The 15,067-nt window shown below is 45.7% G+C and overlaps 3 non-coding genes across 3 annotated transcripts; all 3 read left to right on the forward strand.

Moving 5' to 3' along the window:
- The first annotated feature begins 2,800 nt into the window (after positions 1 to 2,800).
- trnag-ucc (transfer RNA glycine (anticodon UCC)) lies at positions 2,801 to 2,872 on the forward strand. Its single transcript has one exon. It is a non-coding gene; the product is annotated as a tRNA-Gly (tRNA).
- Positions 2,873 to 6,487: 3,615 nt separating this feature from the next.
- Positions 6,488 to 6,559, forward strand: trnag-ucc (transfer RNA glycine (anticodon UCC)). The gene has a single exon. It is a non-coding gene; the product is annotated as a tRNA-Gly (tRNA).
- Positions 6,560 to 13,863: 7,304 nt separating this feature from the next.
- trnag-ucc (transfer RNA glycine (anticodon UCC)) lies at positions 13,864 to 13,935 on the forward strand. Its single transcript has one exon. It is a non-coding gene; the product is annotated as a tRNA-Gly (tRNA).
- The last annotated feature ends 1,132 nt before the right edge of the window (positions 13,936 to 15,067 follow it).

Raw genomic sequence — 15,067 nt, forward strand, 5'->3', positions numbered from 1 at the left:
GTGAACATTAAACAACAAATCACAACTCTAAGCTCCTTCCTCCCTCTCTTAACTGCTTATTGTCTGCCTACAATTCTATAACAATGAACTCTTCCAATAAAAAAAATATATTAATATTACATCAATTTAGTTTCAAAACCATATAGTGGCTGTCGTCTCCGGTGTCTGTCTTCTTTTGGCTGAAGATCTCTCTGGGTTGCTTTCTGCCTTTTAATGTGAAGATATTTCATATGAAGAAGATACCTCTGACAGAGAGTGTTTTTGAATGGCAGTCTTTCTTGATAGCAGTTACTCTCTCAATAACAGTTGCTCTGTCAGACTTTCTAAATGCCGGCTTTTTTTTTAATACCCCAACATCAGATCGTCTCACTGGTTGTATGTTTGCAAAAACAATAAATACAAACGCGATTGGGTTTAGGTATCCTGGGGCATAATTCAAAATGATTGGTTAAGTTTGAATTCTTGTCAAAGCAGCAACCAACTCATGTATCCATTTCACAGCCAAATTATACATATTTTCAAATTTCCAATACTCTCTGAAACTGCCATCTAGTCACCACAGGTGCGTGTCAGCTCTCAGTTCAGAACAGCATTTACTCTCTCTTAAACTTCAACTTCATAACACCTCCCCCCCGGTTAAGAAAAAGATGGACCATCATAATGAAACAACTGCTTCATCTTTTTTCTAATTCTTAAATCCCATTACAATAAAATACATAAGACATTAATTTAAGATCATATTAAATTTCTGCACACATATACATAACATAAGGTATCTGTCCAATCTTAGTTGTAATTTATCTGTTGAATTCACAATAACACGTGCTGTCAGATGAAATTCCTTGATGGCCTTTGTCTTTGCGATCCTTGAGGTCAACCTTCCATGACAGATTTTATGCCCCAAAAGCATCACCTCGGTTTTCGCAAATTCTGTTTTCTTTACATTTATTATGGTTTTATTTCTCTTAATTGTTCAAAGAGCTCTGCCAACTGTACCATGTGATCTTTCCATGACTTGCTAAACATCAATATATCATCCAGATAAACTGCACAGTTTGTTAACTCAGCCACGACTCTGTTCATAAATCTTTGGGATGTGGCTGGTGTGTTCTTCATTCGACTTTGAATTGATATAGCCCATTTGGAATGACAAATGCAGAAACCTCTTTCACTTTCTCTGATAAAGGTACCTGTCAATAACCACACAGTAAGTCCAACTTTCTGATGTAACTAGTTTATCCAACCTTCACCCTACAGTCCTCCAATCTTGTATGAGTCTGATTTTGTTACGGCATTGATCTTCCAATAGTCCACACAAAACCATTCAGTCTTGTCAGGTTTGGGAACTATCACGATCGGCGAACTCCACTTGCTCTGACTCAGTTCGAAGATATCTCCGTTAAGCATCACATCCACTTCCTTCTGGACCTGTGTGGCTTTGAAATGAAGAGGTCTGCAGGGGTGTTATTTTATGCATCAGCATTCCCAACTTCCAGCACATGCACAACAGTATTAGTCCTCCTCATCTTATTCCTGCATATGTTGTCATGCTGCTGCACCAATCATTTCAACTGGATTCTTTGCTCCTGAGACAGAGAGTTCATTAACCTATCCCACTCCTCAAGGACTTCCTCACTGAGACAATGAAATGTCCCCCCTACCTCCACGTGGATTGGATTCGCAGACGGGGAGTGTGAGGAGCGTTTAGAGACAGCCTGCAAAACCTCGCTCCTTCAGTAGCCCAAGGGTCTCGCGTGTTGGGGAAATGGCTCAATCATAATATAGGAGGCCTGCGGATGCTCTCTCTGTGGATGGGCACCGTTTCGCTGAGTACCTGAGGGTAGTGCATGGGTGGACTGCTACAAGAGGGGCTGTGATCCAATAATCCCTTGTCCAGTGACCCTGCTCTCTGTGTCCCCTGCATTGATCGGTATTCCTGTCCCGACATCACTGCGCCTGGCTACGACTTCCTCCCAGTCTAATGGTTCCTCTGTTTTTGCCGTTTTTGTTTTCTAAGAAAACTCTTGAGAAGTTTTAGAAACTGAAAGAACTGCAGAATTATGTGGGGCATGGATAGGATAAATAGACAAAGTCTTTTCCCTGGGGTCGGGGAGTCCAGAACTAGAGGGCATAGGTTTAGTGTGAGAGGCGAAAGATATAAAAGCGACCAAAGGGTCAACGCTTTCATCCAGAGGGTGGTACGTGTGTGGAATGAGCTGCCAGAGGAAGTGGCGGAGGCTGGTACAATTGCAACATTTTCCAGGCATTTGGATGGGTATATGAATAGGAAGGGTTTGGAAGGATATGGGCCGGGTGCTGGCAGGTGGGACTAGATTGGGTTGGGATATCTGGTCGGCATGGGCAGGTTGGACCGAAGGGTCTGTTTCCGAGCTGTACATCTCTATCTCGATGACTATGTCTACGCTGTAAATCAGAAACCAAACCCGAAGTCGGTGGTAAAGCTGTATGAAGAGAAATCAGAGTTCACGTTTCGGTCCGGTGAACCTTTCTGAGAACTTGACAAGTTTTAATTGTGTGATCGTTCCAGGGTTGCCCTGGGATTTTCGTGCTATTTCTGTTATTGATTGATTTCAGATGATGAGAAATCCGAAATGCTGCTTTGTGTGTATTAAAAAGTGAGGCGGGGCATCAGGAGACCGATCCACTCAGTAAAACTCGGTCTTTGATGACTTCTCAATTCTAATATTTCACTGCAAAATTTCCAACAAAACAACAACGAAATTTCGAGTCAAGAACTATTATGGCACATCAGCTGATTTCTAGAGCGCTTCAGCCTGTAGCGATGGTGGTATAGTGGTGAGCATAGCTGCCTTCCAAGCAGTTGACCCGGGTTCGATTCCCGGCCATCGCAAGCAGTGCATTTTAACACCACTCCACAACCAAAAGAGCCGATCGATTCAGTGGGAATGAAACACCTCCATCTGCACATCACATTGAGTCTGCCAGACCTCTGGAGTGCAGACACAACTTTGAAGTTGAGGATGTCCCCAGGAGGATTAAGGAGTCAAGTCGAGCACGGTTCAAAGAAACACGAGTCATGGCAGAATTCCTTGGTTTTCCATCTTATTTCGAAAGAAATGTTTCCGGATTTCACTCATTTCAACATTACTCTCATTTTGTTTTTTGTGAACTACAGCCTAATATCAAGTGAAATCTGGGTGGACAGTTCACAAATATCCAAACAACGTTATTTCTCATATCGAATCGGTAATGTTATTGTTTTAGGTGCAGGTCAGAAATAGGAGGAGTGGACACCAGCTGCTTTTATATTTCCAGTATGAGAAAATGATTCGATAAAACTCTGAGAGATGATAGAAGTGACCACACAGTGAGTGAAAGTTTAATCCAGGATAAAGTTAAAAATCACACAACACCAGATTACAGTCCAACAGCTTTACTTGGAAGCACTAGTTTTAGGAGTGCTCCGAAAGCTACTTGGACGATAACCTGGTATTGTGTGATTTTGAACTTTGTCCTCCCCAGTCCACCACAGGCTCCTCCACGTCATCATCCGATATAGTCATCATGGATTTGTTAAGGGAAGGTAGTGTCTGATGAAGGTGACTGATTTTCTTTGAAGGATAAAGAATGGATGGAGTGTATCCGATGTAGATCAACCTGATGATAAGAAGGACCATAAGACGCAGTATTTACAGCAAAAGGATTACAGTTTAATGCAGCTGAAATGATATATTAAACACATTTAGGTTAAGCCTTTCATCTTTTATAATGGGTTTACTAGTTTCCGTTCTTTAATATAAGAACCTCAGAACCTTTTCAAAGTTACGTTGTCGAGATAACTTCAGGTTGTCTAACAAGAGATGCCATCTCAGCTCAGACAATGCATTAAAGGTGTGAGGTTAAAGTCTGTCTGTGTCCCAATCTTGAGTCAGACTGGTTCTAGCCTCCCAGTCGGAGAGCACTTCAGCGCTCTGTGCCTTTCGGTCTCGGACCCCTGGGTGACAATCCTGCAAGGCAGACTATGGGACAGCCAACAATGCAAAGTGGCCAAGCAGAGGCTGATAGTCAAGTTCGGTACCCATGGGGATGACTTTAACTGGGCACTTTGGTTCATGTCACACGACACGTGACAACACTGCACTGTATACTATTTCACGGACACTACACAAGTACACGCACACACACAAAAGCACACTCCTACCGACCCACACACACATGCATACCCTCTCTCAAACACAAGCTCTCTCTCATAAACTCACTCAAACACTTCCACATTCACAGCCACTCACGCACATTCTCACAAATTGATACCCCAGTACACTCACACACATGCACCTACACACACTCTCACACACCCGCATATCCCTACATGCACACACACACACAGACACACACACACACAGCCACACACACCCACACATGCACCCACACACACACACATGCAGCCACACACACACGCATGCACCCACACACGCAGACACACACACACACACACACACATATACACACACACACACACACAGTCCCCCCCGCCCCCCCCACACACACTGATTCCGGGTTCTCACGACTCTCAGCTGGAGACTATCATTGCCTGCAGACCCGACCTTCATCCCCCCACGACACCATGAAGGGTAACACTTGCTCATGCCCTTACACTGCCGTCTGTGCCCTCCCTTGACCCCGTCCTTTCCATCTTGCCCACCGCCCCTCCATGACGCTCTCCCTCCTTCCTGCGCAGGTTTGCTCTGACAATGTCAATTTCACGTCCTTTGTCAATTTCACTTCCTTTGTCAATTTCACCGCACTACGTTTTCTTTTTCCCCTCACGAACCGGGATCACCCTACGCTGTGCTTGCTGACCCCACCCCCTACGTTTGCCTTCCCGGATAGCGCTTTGTGTTTCGTTGGACCCGCAGGAGTAGCTGCGGACGTTCTGCTTAAACCTGAGCGGATAACACTGTTCTGCTCGGAGACAGGGAGGTCTGCAGATGCTGGAGCCCGAAACATCGATTTCCCTGCTGTGCGTTTCCAGCAACACACTCTCGACACTGTTCTGCCACGACCCTGTCTCGGTTGCACGCAATCCCATTCATCATTAAGGCGCCACGGCATCCCAAGGACTTGGGACCCATGGGAACTAAATGATGACAGCGGCATCAGCACTCTGCACCCCCTGACCTTGGAAAGCCCATCTTGGTTCAGGTTACCTATCTAGGGCAGGGAGGGTTTTGCGTGCACTGCCTTCCCACATCAGTGGAAGCGACCTTCACTAAACAGCTGCCCATGACTACCCCTTGCTGTGAAGTTAAACATCACACAACACCAGGTTATAGTCCAACAGATTTAATTGGAAGCTCTAGATTTCGGACAACCACCTGATGAAGGAGCAGCGCTCCGAAAGCTAGTGCTTCCAATTAAACCTGTTGGTCTATAACCTGGTGTTGTGTGATTTTTAACTTTCTATACCCCAGTCCAACACTGGCATCTCCAAATCATGCCCTCCTGTGAAAACCCCTTACTGCTGACTGACACCTCCCCCTCTTCTACAAAGTAAAAGAGAAACCTGCAAATCTATCAACGGGATCGAACTTCAAATTAATACATATTCCTCGAGAGGGTTCTGCTTCCCGAACTGTTACCCGGAATTCCCTCCTCTCCACAATTACTGCAGCGTGGCCTCAGTCTAATGGTTCCTCTGTTTTTGCCGATTTTGTTTTCTAAGAAAACTCTTGAGAAGTTTTAGAAACTGAAAGAACTGCAGAATTATGTGGGGCATGGATAGGATAAATAGACAAAGTCTTTTCCCTGGGGTCGGGGAGTCCAGAACTAGAGAGCATAGGTTTAGTGTGAGAGGCGAAAGATATAAAAGCGACCAAAGGGTCAACGCTTTCATCCAGAGGGTGGTACGTGTGTGGAATGAGCTGCCAGAGGAAGTGGCGGAGGCTGGTACAATTGCAACATTTTCCAGGCATTTGGATGGGTATATGAATAGGAAGGGTTTGGAAGGATATGGGCCGGGTGCTGGCAGGTGGGACTAGATTGGGTTGGGATATCTGGTCGGCATGGGCAGGTTGGACCGAAGGGTCTGTTTCCGAGCTGTACATCTCTATCTCGATGACTATGTCTACGCTGTAAATCAGAAACCAAACCCGAAGTCGGTGGTAAAGCTGTATGAAGAGAAATCAGAGTTCACGTTTCGGTCCGGTGAACCTTTCTGAGAACTTGACAAGTTTTAATTGTGTGATCGTTCCAGGGTTGCCCTGGGATTTTCGTGCTATTTCTGTTATTGATTGATTTCAGATGATGAGAAATCCGAAATGCTGCTTTGTGTGTATTAAAAAGTGAGGCGGGGCATCAGGAGACCGATCCACTCAGTAAAACTCGGTCTTTGATGACTTCTCAATTCTAATATTTCACTGCAAAATTTCCAACAAAACAACAACGAAATTTCGAGTCAAGAACTATTATGGCACATCAGCTGATTTCTAGAGCGCGTCAGCCTGTAGCGGTGGTGGTATAGTGGTGAGCATAGCTGCCTTCCAAGCAGTTGACCCGGGTTCGATTCCCGGCCATCGCAAGCAGTGCATTTTAACACCACTCCACAACCAAAAGAGTCGATCGATTCAGTGGGAATGAAACACCTCCGTCTGCACATCACATTGAGTCTGCCAGACCTCTGGAGTGCAGACACAACTTTGAAGTTGAGGATGTCCCCAGGAGGATTAAGGAGTCAAGTCGAGCACGGTTCAAAGAAACACGAGTCATGGCAGAATTCCTTGGTTTTCCATCTTATTTCGAAAGAAATGTTTCCGGATTTCACTCATTTCAACATTACTCTCATTTTGTTTTTTGTGAACTACAGCCTAATATCAAGTGAAATCTGGGTGGACAGTTCACAAATATCCAAACAACGTTATTTCTCATATCGAATCGGTAATGTTATTGTTTTAGGTGCAGGTCAGAAATAGGAGGAGTGGACACCAGCTGCTTTTATATTTCCAGTATGAGAAAATGATTCGATAAAACTCTGAGAGATGATAGAAGTGACCACACAGTGAGTGAAAGTTTAATCCAGGATAAAGTTAAAAATCACACAACACCAGATTACAGTCCAACAGCTTTACTTGGAAGCACTAGTTTTAGGAGTGCTCCGAAAGCTACTTGGACGATAACCTGGTATTGTGTGATTTTGAAGTTTGTCCTCCCCAGTCCACCACAGGCTCCTCCACGTCATCATCCGATATAGTCATCATGGATTTGTTAAGGAAAGGTAGTGTCTGATGAAGGTGACTGATTTTCTTTGAAGGATAAAGAATGGATGGAGTGTATCCGATGTAGATCAACCTGATGATAAGAAGGACCATAAGACGCAGTATTTATAGCAAAAGGATTACAGTTTAATGCAGCTGAAATGATATATTAAACACATTTAGGTTAAGCCTTTCATCTTTTATAATGGGTTTACTAGTTTCCGTTCTTTAATATAAGAACCTCAGAACCTTTTCAAAGTTACGTTGTCGAGATAACTTCAGGTTGTCTAACAAGAGATGCCATCTCAGCTCAGACAATGCATTAAAGGTGTGAGGTTAAAGTCTGTCTGTGTCCCAATCTTGAGTCAGACTGGTTCTAGCCTCCCAGTCGGAGAGCACTTCAGCGCTCTGTGCCTTTCGGTCTCGGACCCCTGGGTGACAATCCTGCAAGGCAGACTATGGGACAGCCAACAATGCAAAGTGGCCAAGCAGAGGCTGATAGTCAAGTTCGGTACCCATGGGGATGACTTTAACTGGGCACTTTGGTTCATGTCACACGACACGTGACAACACTGCACTGCATACTATTTCACCGACACTACACAAGTACACGCACACACACAAAAGCACACTCCTACCGACCCACACACACATGCATACCCTCTCTCAAACACAAGCTCTCTCTCATAAACTCACTCAAACACTTCCACATTCACAGCCACTCACGCACATTCTCACAAATTGATACCTCAGTACACTCACACACATGCACCTACACACACTCTCACAGACCCGCATATCCCTACATGCATACACACACACAGACACACACACACACAGCCACACACACCCACACATGCACGCACACACACACACATGCAGCCACACACACACGCATGCACCCACACACGCAGACACACACACACACACACACACACATATACACACACACACACACACAGTCCCCCCCGCCCCCCCCACACACACTGATTCCGGGTTCTCACGACTCTCAGCTGGAGACTATCATTGCCTGCAGACCCGACCTTCATCCCCCCACGACACCATGAAGGGTAACACTTGCTCATGCCCTTACACTGCCGTCTGTGCCCTCCCTTGACCCCGTCCTTTCCATCTTGCCCACCGCCCCTCCATGACGCTCTCCCTCCTTCCTGCGCAGGTTTGCTCTGACAATGTCAATTTCACGTCCTTTGTCAATTTCACTTCCTTTGTCAATTTCACCGCACTACGTTTTCTTTTTCCCCTCACGAACCGGGATCACCCTACGCTGTGCTTGCTGACCCCACCCCCTACGTTTGCCTTCCCGGATAGCGCTTTGTGTTTCGTTGGACCCGCAGGAGTAGCTGCGGACGTTCTGCTTAAACCTGAGCGGATAACACTGTTCTGCTCGGAGACAGGGAGGTCTGTAGATGCTGGAGCCCGAAACATCGATTTCCCTGCTGTGCGTTTCCAGCAACACACTCTCGACACTGTTCTGCCACGACCCTGTCTCGGTTGCACACAATCCCATTCATCATTAAGGCGCCACGGCATCCCAAGGACTGGGGACCCATGGGAACTAAATGATGACAGCGGCCTCAGCACTCTGCACCCCCTGACCTTGGAAAGCCCATCTTGGTTCAGGTTACCTATCTAGGGCAGGGAGGGTTTTGCGTGCACTGCCTTCCCACATCAGTGGAAGCGACCTTCACTAAACAGCTGCCCATGACTACCCCTTGCTGTGAAGTTAAACATCACACAACACCAGGTTATAGTCCAACAGATTTAATTGGAAGCTCTAGATTTCGGACAACCACCTGATGAAGGAGCAGCGCTCCGAAAGCTAGTGCTTCCAATTAAACCTGTTGGTCTATAACCTGGTGTTGTGTGATTTTTAACTTTCTATACCCCAGTCCAACACTGGCATCTCCAAATCATGCCCTCCTGTGAAAACCCCTTACTGCTGACTGACACCTCCCCCTCTTCTACAAAGTAAAAGAGAAACCTGCAAATCTATCAACGGGATCGAACTTCAAATTAATACATATTCCTCGAGAGGGTTCTGCTTCCCGAACTGTTACCCGGAATTCCCTCCTCTCCACAATTACTGCAGCGTGGCCTCAGTCTAATGGTTCCTCTGTTTTTGCCGTTTTTGTTTTCTAAGAAAACTCTTGAGAAGTTTTAGAAACTGAAAGAACTGCAGAATTATGTGGGGCATGGATAGGATAAATAGACAAAGTCTTTTCCCTGGGGTCGGGGAGTCCAGAACTAGAGGGCATAGGTTTAGTGTGAGAGGCGAAAGATATAAAAGCGACCAAAGGGTCAACGCTTTCATCCAGAGGGTGGTACGTGTGTGGAATGAGCTGCCAGAGGAAGTGGTGGAGGCTGGTACAATTGCAACATTTTCCAGGCATTTGGATGGGTATATGAATATGAAGGGTTTGGAAGGATATGGGCCGGGTGCTGGCAGGTGGGACTAGATTGGGTTGGGATATCTGGTCGGCATGGGCAGGTTGGACCGAAGGGTCTGTTTCCGAGCTGTACATCTCTATCTCGATGACTATGTCTACGCTGTAAATCAGAAACCAAACCCGAAGTCGGTGGTAAAGCTGTATGAAGAGAAATCAGAGTTCACGTTTCGGTCCGGTGAACCTTTCTGAGAACTTGACAAGTTTTAATTGTGCGATCGTTCCAGGGTTGCCCTGGGATTTTCGTGCTATTTCTGTTATTGATTGATTTCAGATGATGAGAAATCCGAAATGCTGCTTTGTGTGTATTAAAAAGTGAGGCGGGGCATCAGGAGACCGATCCACTCAGTAAAACTCGGTCTTTGATGACTTCTCAATTCTAATATTTCACTGCAAATTTTCCAACAAAACAACAACGAAATTTCGAGTCAAGAACTATTATGGCACATCAGCTGATTTCAAGAGCACTTCGGGCGGTAGCGAGGGTGGTACAGTGGTGAGCATAGCTGCCTTCTAAGCCGTTGATCACGGTTCGATTCCCGGCCATCGCAAGCAGGGCATTTTAACACCACTCCACAACCAAAAGAGCCGATCGATTCAGTGGGAATGAAACACCTCCGTCTGCACATCACATTGAGTCTGCCAGACCTCTGGAGTGCAGACACAACTTTGAAGTTGAGGATGTCCCCAGGAGGATTAAGGAGTCAAGTCGAGCACGGTTCAAAGAAACACGAGTCATGGCAGAATTCCTTGGTTTTCCATCTTATTTCGAAAGAAATGTTTCCGGATTTCACTCATTTCAACATTACTCTCATTTTGTTTTTTGTGAACTACAGCCTAATATCAAGTGAAATCTGGGTGGACAGTTCACAAATATCCAAACAACGTTATTTCTCATATCGAATCGGTAATGTTATTGTTTTAGGTGCAGGTCAGAAATAGGAGGAGTGGACACCAGCTGCTTTTATATTTCCAGTATGAGAAAATGATTCGATAAAACTCTGAGAGATGATAGAAGTGACCACACAGTGAGTGAAAGTTTAATCCAGGATAAAGTAAAAAATCACACAACACCAGATTACAGTCCAACAGCTTTACTTGGAAGCACTAGTTTTAGGAGTGCTCCGAAAGCTACTTGGACGATAACCTGGTATTGTGTGATTTTGAACTTTGTCCTCCCCAGTCCACCACAGGCTCCTCCACGTCATCATCCGATATAGTCATCATGGATTTGTTAAGGGAAGGTAGTGTCTGATGAAGGTGACTGATTTTCTTTGAAGGATAAAGAATGGATGGAGTGTATCCGATGTAGATCAACCTGATGATAAGAAGGACCATAAGACGCAGTATTTACAGCAAAAGGATTACAGTTTAATGCAGCTGAAATGATATATTAAACACATTTAGGTTAAGCCTTTCATCTTTTATAATGGGTTTACTAGTTTCCGTTCTTTAATATAAGAACCTCAGAACCTTTTCAAAGTTACGTTGTCGAGATAACTTCAGGTTGTCTAACAAGAGATGCCATCTCAGCTCAGACAATGCATTAAAGGTGTGAGGTTAAAGTCTGTCTGTGTCCCAATCTTGAGTCAGACTGGTTCTAGCCTCCCAGTCGGAGAGCACTTCAGTGCTCTGTGCCTTTCGGTCTCGGACCCCTGGGTGACAATCCTGCAAGGCAGACTATGGGACAGCCAACAATGCAAAGTGGCCAAGCAGAGGCTGATAGTCAAGTTCGGTACCCATGGGGATGACTTTAACTGGGCACTTTGGTTCATGTCACACGACACGTGACAACACTGCACTGTATACTATTTCACGGACACTACACAAGTACACGCACACACACAAAAGCACACTCCTACCGACCCACACACACATGCATACCCTCTCTCAAACACAAGCTCTCTCTCATAAACTCACTCAAACACTTCCACATTCACAGCCACTCACGCACATTCTCACAAATTGATACCCCAGTACACTCACACACATGCACCTACACACACTCTCACACACCCGCATATCCCTACATGCACACACACACACAGACACACACACACACAGCCACACACACCCACACATGCACCCACACACACACACATGCAGCCACACACACACGCATGCACCCACACACGCAGACACACACACACACACACACACATATACACACACACACACACACAGTCCCCCCCGCCCCCCCCACACACACTGATTCCGGGTTCTCACGACTCTCAGCTGGAGACTATCATTGCCTGCAGACCCGACCTTCATCCCCCCACGACACCATGAAGGGTAACACTTGCTCATGCCCTTACACTGCCGTCTGTGCCCTCCCTTGACCCCGTCCTTTCCATCTTGCCCACCGCCCCTCCATGACGCTCTCCCTCCTTCCTGCGCAGGTTTGCTCTGACAATGTCAATTTCACGTCCTTTGTCAATTTCACTTCCTTTGTCAATTTCACCGCACTACGTTTTCTTTTTCCCCTCACGAACCGGGATCACCCTACGCTGTGCTTGCTGACCCCACCCCCTACGTTTGCCTTCCCGGATAGCGCTTTGTGTTTCGTTGGACCCGCAGGAGTAGCTGCGGACGTTCTGCTTAAACCTGAGCGGATAACACTGTTCTGCTCGGAGACAGGGAGGTCTGCAGATGCTGGAGCCCGAAACATCGATTTCCCTGCTGTGCGTTTCCAGCAACACACTCTCGACACTGTTCTGCCACGACCCTGTCTCGGTTGCACGCAATCCCATTCATCATTAAGGCGCCACGGCATCCCAAGGACTTGGGACCCATGGGAACTAAATGATGACAGCGGCATCAGCACTCTGCACCCCCTGACCTTGGAAAGCCCATCTTGGTTCAGGTTACCTATCTAGGGCAGGGAGGGTTTTGCGTGCACTGCCTTCCCACATCAGTGGAAGCGACCTTCACTAAACAGCTGCCCATGACTACCCCTTGCTGTGAAGTTAAACATCACACAACACCAGGTTATAGTCCAACAGATTTAATTGGAAGCTCTAGATTTCGGACAACCACCTGATGAAGGAGCAGCGCTCCGAAAGCTAGTGCTTCCAATTAAACCTGTTGGTCTATAACCTGGTGTTGTGTGATTTTTAACTTTCTATACCCCAGTCCAACACTGGCATCTCCAAATCATGCCCTCCTGTGAAAACCCCTTACTGCTGACTGACACCTCCCCCTCTTCTACAAAGTAAAAGAGAAACCTGCAAATCTATCAACGGGATCGAACTTCAAATTAATACATATTCCTCGAGAGGGTTCTGCTTCCCGAACTGTTACCCGGAATTCCCTCCTCTCCACAATTACTGCAGCGTGGCCTCAGTCTAATGGTTCCTCTGTTTTTGCCGATTTTGTTTTCTAAGAAAACTCTTGAGAAGTTTTAGAAACTGAAAGAACTGCAGAATTATGTGGGGCATGGATAGGATAAATAGACAAAGTCTTTTCCCTGGGGTCGGGGAGTCCAGAACTAGAGAGCATAGGTTTAGTGTGAGAGGCGAAAGATATAAAAGCGACCAAAGGGTCAACGCTTTCATCCAGAGGGTGGTACGTGTGTGGAATGAGCTGCCAGAGGAAGTGGCGGAGGCTGGTACAATTGCAACATTTTCCAGGCATTTGGATGGGTATATGAATAGGAAGGGTTTGGAAGGATATGGGCCGGGTGCTGGCAGGTGGGACTAGATTGGGTTGGGATATCTGGTCGGCATGGGCAGGTTGGACCGAAGGGTCTGTTTCCGAGCTGTACATCTCTATCTCGATGACTATGTCTACGCTGTAAATCAGAAACCAAACCCGAAGTCGGTGGTAAAGCTGTATGAAGAGAAATCAGAGTTCACGTTTCGGTCCGGTGAACCTTTCTGAGAACTTGACAAGTTTTAATTGTGTGATCGTTCCAGGGTTGCCCTGGGATTTTCGTGCTATTTCTGTTATTGATTGATTTCAGATGATGAGAAATCCGAAATGCTGCTTTGTGTGTATTAAAAAGTGAGGCGGGGCATCAGGAGACCGATCCACTCAGTAAAACTCGGTCTTTGATGACTTCTCAATTCTAATATTTCACTGCAAAATTTCCAACAAAACAACAACGAAATTTCGAGTCAAGAACTATTATGGCACATCAGCTGATTTCTAGAGCGCGTCAGCCTGTAGCGGTGGTGGTATAGTGGTGAGCATAGCTGCCTTCCAAGCAGTTGACCCGGGTTCGATTCCCGGCCATCGCAAGCAGTGCATTTTAACACCACTCCACAACCAAAAGAGTCGATCGATTCAGTGGGAATGAAACACCTCCGTCTGCACATCACATTGAGTCTGCCAGACCTCTGGAATGCAGACACAACTTTGAAGTTGAGGATGTCCCCAGGAGGATTAAGGAGTCAAGTCGAGCACGGTTCAAAGAAACACGAGTCATGGCAGAATTCCTTGGTTTTCCATCTTATTTCGAAAGAAATGTTTCCGGATTTCACTCATTTCAACATTACTCTCATTTTGTTTTTTGTGAACTACAGCCTAATATCAAGTGAAATCTGGGTGGACAGTTCACAAATATCCAAACAACGTTATTTCTCATATCGAATCGGTAATGTTATTGTTTTAGGTGCAGGTCAGAAATAGGAGGAGTGGACACCAGCTGCTTTTATATTTCCAGTATGAGAAAATGATTCGATAAAACTCTGAGAGATGATAGAAGTGACCACACAGTGAGTGAAAGTTTAATCCAGGATAAAGTTAAAAATCACACAACACCAGATTACAGTCCAACAGCTTTACTTGGAAGCACTAGTTTTAGGAGTGCTCCGAAAGCTACTTGGACGATAACCTGGTATTGTGTGATTTTGAAGTTTGTCCTCCCCAGTCCACCACAGGCTCCTCCACGTCATCATCCGATATAGTCATCATGGATTTGTTAAGGAAAGGTAGTGTCTGATGAAGGTGACTGATTTTCTTTGAAGGATAAAGAATGGATGGAGTGTATCCGATGTAGATCAACCTGATGATAAGAAGGACCATAAGACGCAGTATTTATAGCAAAAGGATTACAGTTTAATGCAGCTGAAATGATATATTAAACACATTTAGGTTAAGCCTTTCATCTTTTATAATGGGTTTACTAGTTTCCGTTCTTTAATATAAGAACCTCAGAACCTTTTCAAAGTTACGTTGTCGAGATAACTTCAGGTTGTCTAACAAGAGATGCCATCTCAGCTCAGACAATGCATTAAAGGTGTGAGGTTAAAGTCTGTCTGTGTCCCAATCTTGAGTCAGACTGGTTCTAGCCTCCCAGTCGGAGAGCACTTCAGCGCTCTGTGCCTTTCGGTCTCGGACCCCTGGGTGACAATCCTGCAAGGCAGACTA

Source organism: Chiloscyllium punctatum, chromosome 15 (genome assembly GCF_047496795.1).
Source record: "Chiloscyllium punctatum isolate Juve2018m chromosome 15, sChiPun1.3, whole genome shotgun sequence".
Lineage (NCBI taxonomy): Eukaryota > Metazoa > Chordata > Chondrichthyes > Orectolobiformes > Hemiscylliidae > Chiloscyllium > Chiloscyllium punctatum.